This window comes from Apus apus, chromosome 4 (assembly GCF_020740795.1).
Source record: "Apus apus isolate bApuApu2 chromosome 4, bApuApu2.pri.cur, whole genome shotgun sequence".
In the NCBI taxonomy this organism is placed as follows: domain Eukaryota; kingdom Metazoa; phylum Chordata; class Aves; order Apodiformes; family Apodidae; genus Apus; species Apus apus.
The window spans coordinates 54,612,051-54,626,576 of NC_067285.1; positions in this window are offsets into that span (position 1 = coordinate 54,612,051).

The window sequence follows — 14,526 nt, forward strand, 5'->3', positions numbered from 1 at the left end:
TGGAGTCCAACATCAAAAGGACTCTGAAACATGGGTGAGCTGAAAGAGCCACATACTCCCTTTTCAGTTCTGAAAAATGTTAAATCATGCTGTTGACTCCTGGAATGGTTTCCCTTTTTCATCCAGCCTATGCAGGGGTTTTGAAATATGGATAAGCTTACAGATAAACCTTCTGAAATGGGAATGGAGCCCTTTAAAAATCTGCAGATTCTGTGAGTTCTGGGGGAGTTAATTCTACAGAATTTCCACCCTCCTGACTGCCCTTCCTCCCTGCAAACTCTTGTCTCACTTGCTATGCCTAAGGTAGATTCTCTCTCTGCAGAACAACTGCCATTTCTTTTGCTTTAATTACAGACTGGTAGCCTTCAGGTTATTCTAAATCATCTGAGAGAGCACTGAGTCCTCTTCAGAGGTCTGGTAAGCACCAAGACGTCTTCTAGGTGTAAAAATACTCTTTCCAAGCCTCTGTGAAGCTCTGAAGCATGTCCCAAGCAAAAAAACCAAAACTCATTCATATTGCCACAGGCCATATCCTACTGTGAAAGAATCTATTTCCTCATCTTTTAAAATGACTTGATTGTAAAATGGTCCACAGAGAATCTAATGCTGATAATTTTCCCAAGTATGTGCACGACCTAATAAATGGCCAACAGTGCAGTTAGATTATTCTGACAGATTTCCCCAGTGATCTGAAAAGCTTCTGCCCTCTTTGAAGATGCTTAATTAGCCAGCCCCTACCAAATACATAGCCATCTAGTGCAGGACCAGTATAATAGAATTTGTGTCCTTGTTATGTTGGGGAAAAACCTTCCAATTCCTAAGCAGAAGGTCTCACACCATTCTGTTCCTCCTCATTCGAACACGGAGCATAGCGCTGAAATATGCTAAACAGAACCATGACTGTCCCCTGATGAGCATTTTTCTATCAGTTGGTGCCAGCTCTCAGAGCTCACGCTTTGTGAAGTCAACCATTGCAATTAATTCTTGCAAGGCAGGAATATTCAGCAACTGATCAGGACCACATTGTTGTTTAGACTCACTTGAATGTCAGCAGGTACAAGCCCTTCTGGATTTTTCTTTCCAAATAAATCTTTCTCTCACTATGAAGTTGGTGTAACTTCTGAGCTTTGATCTATTACCTGGCAGATCAGGTAAAAGCATCCCACCCTAGCAATCAAAACATCTACCATGGGCAGCCCTTCATATTTAAGATTATATTCCCCTTCTCCCTCCATCTTCCATTTGCCAACATTTTTTGTTTCGCCGCATATTTTTCACGTTACCAAAACTTCCCATTTTAAAAAACAAATTTGCCTATATGCACAATTTTCAAAACTATGATGAGTGAGATTAAAACCTACTTCCATCTTTCTCTGTAACTGTACTCCTCAGCCCTTTTAGAGATTTATCTAATAGTGTGTTTTAGTTCTCATGTTCTTAAATACAGTTTTCCATAATTGCAGTATAAAGATGTTGAGAACCCTCCTTCTGGCATCAGAGAGGGTATTACATATTTTTTTTTTAAGCTTAAAGAACTACACTGTTCAGTAAATTTAGCTCTTCATATTCCTGAATTCCAAGGATAAGTGAAGTTACATCATGTGAATTATGAAGTGATAATGTCTTTAGTTCTGCCCCAATCAGAGGTGTAACAGTTTAAGGCTTGTAATAATCATGTTCAAACATATTCAGATTATAATTACTTTTCTTCTGATAATGATAGCCCATCTGATTGGATGATTACCTATTTGACTTTGATAAGTCTCAAAGGTCAAAGAAGATAATTACAGACATCTGTTTTCTAAGAAAAATAAACTCTTGGAAAATAATATTTAAAGTGACATCTGAAAATACGTGTTTTAGAAGCATGCTGCTCATGTGAAAGTCATAGGTAGGCAAAAAATAACAAAAGCAAATCGTAAAGTTACCAAGTCATCACACTTTCTTTGTAAATGTGCAGGTTTTCTTTTGCGACTGACGTAAGCATAAATAACTTCAGTCTGATCAGAATATATTTAAATAGACATTAAGAATAGAAATAAATTAAATCAACGTAATCCATATACCATACGTGTTAGAAATGTTCTCGTAGGCATAATTTATTTGAAGAGAAAATTGTTCGTTTAATCAAAGAGGGTAGCAGATTGTGTACCCCACCTGTCATGATTATTTGGAGAAAATAAGCCAAAGTATTTCAATGTCCTAGCATAAAGTCAAGTGAACTCACTTCAGTTTGAGCAGTAACGCTCTCCAGTGACCAGAGGTGCAGATCAGCAGTCTGATCCCAAAGCTAGGGTCCCAAAGCTAGGGACTGCCTGTTTGGTAAGCAAACATGTCTAGAGAAAAAGTCATATGCATTTGTCTCCGGAAGAAGAGGCAGAAAAAGAGCCACAGGACCTTTGACAGGTTTTCTATAAAGCAAATATTCTTCATTCAGATATTTTTTTTTTTTTTTTTTTGCCTTGTATTCTTCACAGCAGGTTTCTCTGCAGGCACATGAACACCGAAGTGCTGTCAAAACAGAATTCACTGTTGAAACTAACGATAACTTCTTCATTCCCAAGCTTCACCCATTTCTTCTGCATCAAAAAACCCTCCTGTAATTTAATTAGCTTTTCCCCTCAGCAGGCACTCAACTAGACACTTTTGACAGAAACTTCTACACTGCTTTCCTTGCTTGCCTGCTTCTACAAAATGTAGTGGGTTTTTATTATATATATATATTTTTTTTTTTTTTTTTTAAAGTAAACAACTATACTTAATAACTTTCTGGATGGTCCCCAGTAATGAAGATCTAATTTATGTAGTTCAATAAAATACAGAAGTCACCATAGTCCTACTAGAGCCAACAGCTGCCAAGAGACACCTTCTCCTCCTGTTCTATAACACTAAGCCATAATAAGATCAGCTTCCATATAACTACTTTAAATATTCCATTAGGTTGGTACACAGAAGCATCCACTTGAGTTGATCTGTAACCTTTCTAGATTTGTGATACTTCGCCTTGAGGTAACATTCTTGAATTCTTCTGCTTAGAATATGAACAGTGAAAAAAAATCAAGATACCATTATGTATCTTTCAAATTAGTGTTCAGAGGTAGGTTTAAATCAAGTTAGAATCACTGTGACTTGAATAATGCAGCTAGTTGGGTTACATGACTGCAAGAAGATTAGGATCTTATAAAACAGAGAAACATCGCTTCTAAAAGAGATGATACTGAGAAAGAAAAGACTATGTAACAGAATGAGGAAGAACACAAATTCTTGGACAGTGAAAACACACTGATGAGCATTGTGTCTTACTCAGGAGGGAATAAGGAAAATAATGAGGAAAGTCATTGGCAAGATCGGATTCAGGATGCAGGCAGCTGGCCCGTATCTTTGGAACATCAGCCCAATAGGTTTCTATTTTGTACTTTGAAATATTAAATCAAAAGACTGAGGGGTGTGAAAATTTACAGTCTATCTCCCAAAAGAGTAACCACACAGTTCGATTTATTTTTAAAGCACACACACACACAAAAAATAATAATCTAAAGATAATAACATGGAAAATATGGGCAAGGTAGCTTTTTAAAATTTCTTGAAAATCCTGGCAGTCACACGATAATGGATAGATCCTTTTTAGGTAAAGTCTGAACAGTGTTGTGCTATAGCCCACAAAATTATAATAGACACCTGTCTTTTAAAACAAAGTCTGTTATGTATAGTAAAGGAAATTAGATGCTGAAGAAAAGTGTACTCAAACTTTGTTAATGATTGATAATTATAACTTAGATGTTCTCTTGAAAATGTAAAGATTTTTTTTTTTAACCAAATTCAAGTGAGTATTTGATAAGTACTGAAACAGGAAAGGCAACCAAATATTAAGTGAGAACAGAGATGATTAATGGGATAGATGAACCCCAACTAAAATTGGTATTGTACAAGTATGCAATAACAAACAGTTCTCCAGTGAAGGACTAACAGTCTAAACAGAAGAGTCAGACAGATTATAGGAGGAAAGGTAGTCTCCAATTAGGGAAAGGGAGAAGAACACAAGACTCATTAACAACCTTGCCCAAACTTACACTAGACATTTTATCAGGGATATAGTTTGAATTTGTCTCTTCTGATTTCTTAATCCTCAGTCTCTCAGAAACATTCCTCTTTTCCTGCTTCCACAGTAGCACAGATTAAAACAAAAGAAACAAAAAACATATGCCACCACAACTCTAATATAAACAAGACAACAAAGACCTGGGATGCAGTCAGCAATAAGCTGACACTACAGTTTACACCAGCACTGGTACTGCTGCTAAAATAGATATGAGACAACTCTGTATGGAGTAGCACTTCTCATTCTGCCTGCCCATTTTCTGATCTCACCAGCTTTGACCTAACTAGATCATAACTTTGGAGTGGGTTTAAAAGAGCACCCAAGGGGCTGGCAGACCACAGACTGAGGGGAAAAATATCTTGGTCTATTCCTTATCTGCCAGGAAGGAGGCGGGAAGGGAGAAGCAGAAACTACTTTTCTCATCTGATGCTGAATCACACACAGACTGAAGAACAACTGCTCTTGTTCTGAAGAGCTTGCTTGAAGAATGCTGAGGCTACAGGGTGTACTCTGTATTTTCTGGCAAAAGTACTGCTCCTAAGTCAAGTGGAATACAATTGAAAGGAAAAGGGAAAATAAGTGATCCCTCAGGAAGTTTGCTACTTGCCCAGGATCCAGATCTTTTCTCTCTGTTCATTCATCTTCACTCAACAGCATCATCTTCAAGCCCCTTTTATTCTGTTGCCTACATAAATTAAAGCATGAAAACTGAAGAGGAAGAAATAACATTCCACTATGTGAACCAGAACTATGGTTATTAAGTGAAGTTTCACCATCTGAGAGGAGAAAGGGTTCTGCTCCTCTCCCAAAACTTCACTGCTGCAGAAAATGGCAGAGACTGGGTCACCTCACTAGGTCCTTCTGGAATTAACAGAACTAACTGGAACTAACCAACCTAAAGGTGCGCTTAAATATTATTATGTTAACCAAATAAACATTATTTCAGAAGTGTTTAATATTTTTTCCACAAGCTACCTAGACAAAGGATAGGATCCTGAGATTCTTGGAGATAATCCAGAACAGCACATTCTTCTGCATAACACCATTGACAGGAAAGGAATTTTAATTTCTCTAATGATTGCAGAAGATCTTATCTGCCTCTTTGGATTGTAAAATCTTAACCAAATAGCATTAACAGAAAAGAGGTATCAGATAATCTGTAACCTTGCATGCAGGTTAGGTGATTTTTGAGCAGCATAAAGAGACAAAAATTTAGAAAACTTTAAGCAGGACATCATATTATTGCAGCACATATGAATTTTGAAAGCCAAGAAGTGTTCTAACAAGTAGGCCTTTTAGGGCAACTTCTTTCCTCACATGGGTGATGGCTTTCCTGGACTGCCATGAACAACAGAAAAAATAACATGATGCAAAAGGCGTTATGGGAACAAGAGACTCAAAAGCCATGATTTTACTCCATTTAGTCAGCCTGAATGACTCCCATCTATCTCCTTTGAAAATTATCCATCTACATTTGGGGAGCAGCATGTATATACAGGATTCCTCATAAAGGTAGCACAACACTGAGAAAATGCCTTTAAGTTTCATCAAGTAATCATGGACATTTATTAGCGTTAGTTTTCAAGACCTGCACTCTTTAGTTCCCTACGCTAATTTGTTTTGGCAACAGATGCTAGAAATTATAGCAGCCAGAAAAATTGAACATGTCTTGGGAAAATTGGAAATTTCCAATAAAAGGACACAGGAATAGCAGCCTCAGTGCTAGGCCCAGCTGTCAAACAGTGTTCTGCAAAAAGGATCGTAAGTTGCCAGGTGCAATGCCAGCATGCCACACAAGTTAGAAGCAACAGCAGATATCTCACTGTGAGGAAAACATGAAAGTTGAAAGACTGTGTTAAAGTGACTGACCCAAACATAAATAACTCATGGGAGAACAGAACTGACAGCTCTATTTTCCCACCCCTAATGCTTTTATGTCTCACTGTGCTGGGTACACAGCTCTCTGTGTATTCCTTCCTCTTCTTACATCACCTAGTGCTCTTCAGGAACAGAAGGAGCCACACATTTATTTAGAAACCTAAGCCTTGCTTCCCACTGTAACAAGTCTACTGCCTTTTTTTTTTTTTTTTTAAGTAGCTAAGTCACTCTACCTAAAAGGTTCCCAGGTCTTGGCATTGTTCTCTTGTACTTCTAAAACCTCACTACATGCACCTGCAACTTTTGTGAATTAAGGACTTATTCTCAACATCCAACCAAGCAGTATCAAGAGTAGGTATCAAAACATTATCTTGTTTGAAGCAGCCAGCATCTTTCCCTCACACTAACTCTCAAGAAGACTTCATGGGGAAGTATTCCAAGAGAGTTCTCTGAGCTACAAGCTAGCCTTCACATGAATTAACATTTGATTCCACAGAAAATACAGCTTGAGAAACATACAAGAAAGATCTCCTGTAACAGAAGATGGCTCAGGTAGGATTTAATTTTCTTTATCTGTGAAGTATAATACTGAGACAGAATTATGTATCTTAACAGTATAAATTAATTCACAATGAAGCTTTATTCCAGGGACTGAACATCAGAAGAAGAAAAGCACCAATTACCAGCCTTAAAATCACCTGAGACTAGCAAATTTTGTGGTTGGTTGTTTGCCAGATTCTGTCTGTAGCCTTAACTCTAACAAACCTGGTTTACTTGTACATGAACTGGGAGAAAACTATGAACTGGTTACTCCAGTCAATGGCCTGTTTCAGCAAATAACACTTAAAAACCCAAACGATGTTATCAAGTGAGGAAGGAGAATCAAGTCAGACTTGACTAGTAAGTGGTTACTGTCAGGCAATACAGGGCTGCTGAAAACCCATAAATCAGTAAACAGGGCTTGGTTAATAATTTAAGCCCAGTCAGCTGTTCTGCTGACAGTGGTGCGTTTATTGAGTCCTGCAGGCCCTTATGTTTCAGTTTAGCTTATGAGAATCATCAAATGTGAGGATGGACACACAACACTGATGCAAGGTTACAGACTGAGGCTGCTGATCTGAGAAGCACAGAAACAGTAAAAAAAAAAAACAACACCAACAACTTTGACCTAATAATAGATTTATGCAGACTGACTTTGGCTGCAGTATCCTGCCACATGAAAGGAGTGCTTTGAAAAATCCTGTTACAGTTTACTGTTTACCCCTTTCATCTGTCTTTCCACCCCTCCTTCCACTTCCTCTCAAATGAGCAGTTTGGTAACTGTTTTAATAAACACCTGCTTGGGAGAGATTACCTCTACTTTCCATTACAAGCTAATTTGTCCGGCACAAGCAGATTACCTGTGTATCTTGCACATTCTTTCTGTACAACGTATCTAAGCCATGACTTTTCTTATCCATCCACACAGCTGAAACTCATCTGGATTACCACAGCGTCCTTCTCTTTGGCCTTGACAGATGCAATCTTTCCTGTCTTATTCTATTCAAAATAATACTGCAAAGATGATTTCTCATAGCTCACTGTTTTGACTGAGCCATCTCCCCCCTTGTAGTTTTCAAATAGCAGCTGCTTCTCTGCCACAAACTCAGCTCACTCACTTTAATTCCTAAGGCTTCCCAGTTCTTTTCCTCCCTCACCTTCTTGTGCCTTACTGAGATACTCCATTCTGGTCACAATGCAATGCAAGCTTGCATGCCTAATTGTTACATTCCTGAGCTTTCTGCCCTCCTTCCCCTGGAGATTAGGAGATCCCTTAAGAGAGTCACAGCCTATCAGCAATATTGCCCTATTATCTTTCTCCATAATTCCCTTCAGAACCCGCTTTCCCTTGATGCCCTCAAGAAAAGCTGTGACAATAGTCAGACTGTCAGCATGCTGAAAATACTGCCTGGCATATTGCCAACATCATCCCACTGTTTCCTCATCTTTTTAGTTTGTCTTAATTGCATCCTCTGTGGAGCAGTGATCTTTTTGCCCTGTATTTGTACAGCATCAAACAGAGTGAAAATCCCATCTGCGGCTAAGGATCAGGTACACAACATACATATAAACAATAACAAAACTAAACAGGTTCACGCTTTCTTTGAGAAAACAGTGCAGGGCAGACCCTGAGGAGCTGCCAGTAAACTCGAGACATATTTATGAAGAGGACTACATTTATGTAAATTATGCTGGCTCACTTTCCCATTTCTGAAGAATATCATCATTTTTCTAGGTGCCATTTCTGGCAAAATGTTATTTTAAAAGATATTTTAGCAGAAACAAAAAATATTTTAAAGTTTAAAAATGAAGAAAAAGCACTTTGCCAGGGCTGTTGGCACAGTTGTAGGCAAGAACTCACAAATTACTGCTCTATAGATTAACTCCAGAGGGAAGTTTTACTATGAAAACAGGGAAACTCAGCATTACAAACCTGTTTTTACTCCCTTGCATCTCATGAGTTCAAGTATTTGAGGTAAGCATCTCACCTGTCCACCTGCAGAGCTTTTCTTTATTCCTTGTTTCACATGGATGAATTTAATACAGCCAGTGACACAACCTAGTCCACCTCTCCTCAAGAGTCCCTTTCCTATAATTTTATCCATCCTGGTTTTCAGAGTTCCTGGTGATCAAGCAGGTGTGCACACATGTCACAGCCTGACTACAGTTGTTCTGTACTCAAAAGAGCCTGATATGGATTAAATTTTACCCCTCTAAAATTCATCCCTTTACTTTTAGCACACCAATCCATGTAACTCTCCTCCATCCTTACTACTTACCTAGTCCAAATATTCAGAGGCACAGGGCTTTGCTAAGGTAAAGCCATGAAATTCCTCTAGTCTCTCCTCATAAATGATATTTCTTCCGAAGATGTGTTTCATAATGGAGCTAGTACTGACTAGGACATCAGAAACTCACAGTAAGTTCCCGGTTCTGCTGCCAGACATCAACATAAGAAGGCATTCTCTATATCCCCTCCTGTTAAACAGGAATCACAGAATAAGCTTGTTTTGTAAAGCACTTTCTACAAAACAATGAAATCTAAATAAAACCAGTAGAGTTTGAGGTATGGGATATCACTGGTGATATCAATACAGCTTCTCATTTTTGTGATTTTTAACTATCTAGTTTGGGCCTGTTTAGCAAAATATAGGAAAAAAATACAGAGAAAATGTCAGAACTTGTGTTTAAACATTCATACTGAATTTGCTTCTCATTATTGTTTCCACAATTCCATTCAAAAGAGCACTCTGGAAAGATCTCTATTGTACAAAGATAATGATTGTCTCTTGCCTATTCATTTTCAAAGGAAAGCATGCTGAATCACTACACCTTCTTGCATGTTTCCTGTGTTCTTTAAAGTTTATACAACTTTTTAACATGGTCAGTGTTCTTTATTCATCAGTTTTCTCTTTTGCTACAGGAAAAAGTCAGCCAGCTACCAAGCAGATCCCTTTGTCAGTGACTTCACATCTTACCTACTAAGGTGCATTAGTTCAGGAATCAATTCAAAGTCAACCGAAATATTTATTGATAAGCTTTGGAAGACTTAAATCAAAAGTCTCCCATCAGAGAAATTGTTCCCAGATTCTGAAAATCCAGGAGCACTTTTCAAATCCCATGCTAACTTCAGCTTTCTTCTTTCTCATATAAAATGCTGTGTGGTTTCCCAAGACATGTCATGGCTGTTCTCCCTACCTCTCATTAGTCTTCCCTTGCACATTCTCACAGAACCAAGAACAAGCAGAAATATCTGGTATTCTTCAGCAGACCTTTCTCTTACTGAGCTACCGGACTGAGTTGGAAATGGTGGCTCTCTAACATCATCAGTCATGTTACTGAGCTCTGTTATAAACACATTCTTATCAGATATAACATTAGCTTTAACATACTACTGCTTTTCCAGAAAAGAAAAAATGTATAAGATACAGTATTGTTATTGCATTGCATTGTTAAAAGACAGTAATTATACAGTCCAAAATTACTTAAGACTCCAAATAGCACTGAAATTATTTCTGAAAGGTAAGTCCCATTTCCACATTAACACATAACACCTAGTTAGTATATCTCCATACACTGTAACTCTCGGCATATAGAGAAGAAACTGCATGCCCTCCAAGAAAAGTCACAGGAAAATTATGTTAAAACAATGTTGAAATCCTGGCATTTAAGAGATTTGTACATTATTTATCCCCATATTTAACAAATGGCTGCACACTTGAGCTATTGTAAAATAACAAGATTGCCTCAACTTCAGTCCTCTAAGTAGTGATCTGATAGAACCAAACAGTGATGACCTCTGTACAACTGTATCAGTCCTACAATGAGTACGGATATAAAGACAAATATATATATATTTATATATATAAAAGTGACTTGTTGGGTGCTGAATGCTTTAACTCAATGTATGCACTGAGATGGAAAGAGGGAGAAGGTGAGTGTATGCATCTCCACAAACTCACCTCTTGGGAGTAATCCATGCTCTTGATGTAACTCAGTGACACTAGTGCATTTTAGCAAGGAAATTATCACAGAATCATTCTGGTTGGGAAAGACCTTCAAGATCACTGAGTCCAACCATAAACCTAACTCTACCAAGTCAATTCCTGTGCTAATCCATGTCCCTAAGCACCACATCTACACATCTTTTAAACACCTCTAGGGATGGTCATTCAACCATGTCCCTGGGCAACCTATTCCAGTGTTTAATAACCCTTTCACTGAAGTTTTTTCTAGTATCTAATCTAAACTTTAGCCTTGCACAGAAACTCGGCTTTTTGTGTCCTTCTATCATTAGAGTAACACCTTTTTAGTTGTTACTCTTATTGCTTAGCCTTAATTCCTGCTATTTATTCATCTACCCCAAGGCCTAACTTTTCAAATCTGTGTGCACAGATGACAATTGCATTGCTTACTTGAGCCTCATCACACAAAACTGATTTAAATTAAGGATGTGTGCTGTGGATATTAGATTCACAGCACGAAAGTGCTGATGTTGGGAGTGAACAACAACAAAAAGCAGAACTAGAAATGCTGAGGTTTGGCTTCCTTGGTCTGTGTGTGTAAGAATTCATTCCCGAGTTTCATTGCTCTGGCACTCCTGGAATCAAGCATACATGCCCTCCAAAACCTGAAGCTTTTATAGATTTGTTTAGCTCCACTTTCTATTCTACTCAGAAATATGTTCCGTAAAAAAGCCCAACAAACTAAAAAATGAAAAACACTTACAAGAAGTTTACATAAATATTATATATAGTTAGCAGGATGAAATGCAACTGAACTACTTCTGGACTTACCAAACTAGTTTGTAGTAACTGATGATAGATGCATTCCTAGTATGCCACAACTATGTTACAGAATGTGTTAGCCTAACTCACCTTTGTGAGCTGCTCTGTGAGCATATGAGAATACTCATTGCCTCATCCATAATTTAAAATCTATACACTGTATCAGGGCAATGATTTAGTAGAATTTAAAACTCGTCCATTAGCTGCTAGTAATTGGAAGCTAACCATGCTCTCTGCTGACTCAAGCAACAACTGTCACAGCAACTTCAGTTAAATAAAAAAGTTTATAAGTCTCTCAATTGGAATAAACACTTCCCTATAAAAAAAGAAAACACTGCCCTCCTTTGGATCCAACATCAATGCTCTCCAGTTTCATATACAGTAGGAAAATCTCTTCAGGAGGAGTGAAGCCTGGTATCCATCTTTAGCTGATCCTTATGTAAGGTCCATCTTGGAAGAGACCTTGCAAACCACGGGCCACATTTTGTTCTAAAATACCAGAGTACAATTGTACTGCAGTTTCAAGCAAAAGCTGAGGGAGCTTGCTGGTTTGCTTTTGTAAGAGACTGAGAACCATTTTAATAACTTTGACAAAGTTGTAGACATACCTGAAAAGCAAGTGAAATAGCAAAACAGAATTTTTGCCTGCTATTTCTAGATAAATACAGCTTATATAAGTAATTAAAACCAGGTGAAAGATGGAAGCTAGATAAACTAATGAATCAAATCAGAAATCAGAGCAACTATCAGTGATCAAAATGGAGCAAAAAACCCCAACAAAACAGTTTAAAATCTTAGCTAAAATAAACTACCCTCAAAACCTACACATCTCAAGCCGTGTTTGCCATGGACCTGGTGGTGGGAATTTTTGTTAAATTTAACACTTTACACAGTAAAGTTTGGGTTGGCTGGAACCAGCCCCAGTCTGAATGAAACTTCTAGATACTAATTTATGGACATTACGAAACAGCTTGGCAATGTCTTCCCTACTTGCAGTGGAGAGGTTAATTTGCATACAAAGCAACAGATTTTAGGGAACACACAGGTAGCGCTCTCAGCTAATCAAATGGCTGTAGAGATCTGGTTTCCATACACATGCAAAGTATGCAACACACAGAGCCTGAATAATTAGCATTAATGAATGTCAAATTCATCACTGAAGACTGGGTATTGATTCAGAACACTGATGGAGTGTGGAACTACCAGTTCATTGGGAACTAAAACAAGGAAAGGGACTGAAGTCTATTGGGAAAGTCAAAGATGAAGGAGAACTTCTGAAAAGAGTGTTAAGAAAAAAACATGTTTCTTTTTCCCTTCATAAGGCAAATACATGTTCTGACAGTTTGATCTAAGGAGAAAAAAGTGCTGTCAAGAGTCACATTCTGAGAGGTTGCTTAGGAGGTTGTGTTTTTTTGTGTTGGGGTTGCTTTTGTTTTAAACCACAATTCTTCCTCAGAATTTGTCAAAAGAAAAAACATCTTAGGATCTGTCTCTTCATACAGTGGCTGGATGTAGAAAACTAGTAAGTTTTTTTTACAGAGAATCCACGGAGCTTAGGAAAGCTGTTGATCCATTAATTTCTTGTACATGAAGACTTAATCTTCACTTTGTGTCTGAAATTGTTCCACTGGATGCCACCTCTAAAGTTACTGTGTTTCTTTCCAAAGGACAAAACTCATTATCATATAATTATAAACCAATTCTTCATTTTGACTATGAAGGTATAATTTAAGTGATTCAGTATAATTTTCCTAAAAATCAGGCCAGATTTCCCAACCTTCCCTCCCACCCCCAGAGCAGGTACTAAGACTCTTGCCTTATGTTTATGACCAAAGAGTACGGACCTGTGAGCCACAGCACAGAAATGAGGTACTGCCCATCAAATAATAATAATTTGCCCCTGTGGGAGGCAGCCTGCTATACTGGGCCTGCCAGAACTCAGCAGGAGTTAGGACTTGCACTAAGTGATTTAAGACAGAAACAGAGTTCAAGTAAAGAGGGCTGAGAAGGCAGGAGAAGGTAAAAGTGCACAGAAAGAAAGACAGAGCTGGAGAAGGCTTGGCGAGAAAGCATGAAGCTGGAATACTGTGGAGAAAAGCATGCAGTAGTAGAACAAGGCAAGGAGGGAAGAGATAGATGTTACAGCTTTGCTTCACAGTACAGAAATATCCTTTCCTAACAAACATAAAACCAGGCATGTTCAGGGCTGCCTTGTATTTAGGTAGGTACAAGCTCTTCTGTGATTAATTCTGCAGAGCTGCGTCAATGGTCAGATTCCCTTCAGTGGCTAAAACAACAGCTCCTCAACTGAAACAGAGGAGATCTGACACCACAGGAAGCTAACAGATGTGCTACTGTTATTGTCCCTTGCTTTTCACTACATGAGAACAGCTTTCAGGTCCATCCCATGTTATCCAGAAACTTCAGCTGGGGCACAGACAGAGGAAGACTTCTTCCTGCTGCTTCATCTGGTCTGTTTTTTGGCTTATGCCAGATAATTAAATCACTCAAATAGCAAGGTCTGAGAGCAACTTTTCTGCTTCTTGGCTTGGTGAATTTTTTTGCTATCAGACATCCATGTACTAAGTGTACTGCTACTGTGGCATAGGCCTTGCAGCTGGTTCTCACTAAATGAGATATTGTTACAGCTCTTGCAATTTTATCCTGGACTGTGTTAACATAATGGTGACTTTCTCGCAGTCTCAGCTCTTGAATTGATTTACTTTCATAACATCCTAGATTTGGTGCTCCATTAAAAAAAAAATTAAAATTGCTTGGGCCTGAAGAGATGTTAGAAGCATTAATGCTCATGACTAAAGAATGTGAAGGTTAATAAAACAATCCAAATATTTATTGTTTTTTGAGGCTGAACCATTTACAACATAGCATTTTTGAAACTTCGGGTTTGGCATTACTGTCACAGCTTCATTCTTTCCTTCTTAAATAGTTTACTTGGCTTGGAAATTGAGTTTGTTCACTACATACTTGCTGTTTTCTCTTTTCCCCTTCTACTTTCAGCTTTCTCAAATCTTTTTGGGCACTGGAAACCTGCACTCCAGGGTGATGCAATTCCCACCCAGGAAAGTTGGCAAGGGAAGCTGCTGAAACATGAATGTTAGAGATAACACCTTGTAAAAACCATTTCCGCAGTCTCAAATTATTATTTTTTTAACTCCCCAAAAAAGCCCCACCTTGATAATACATTTTTATGAAATGAGATAA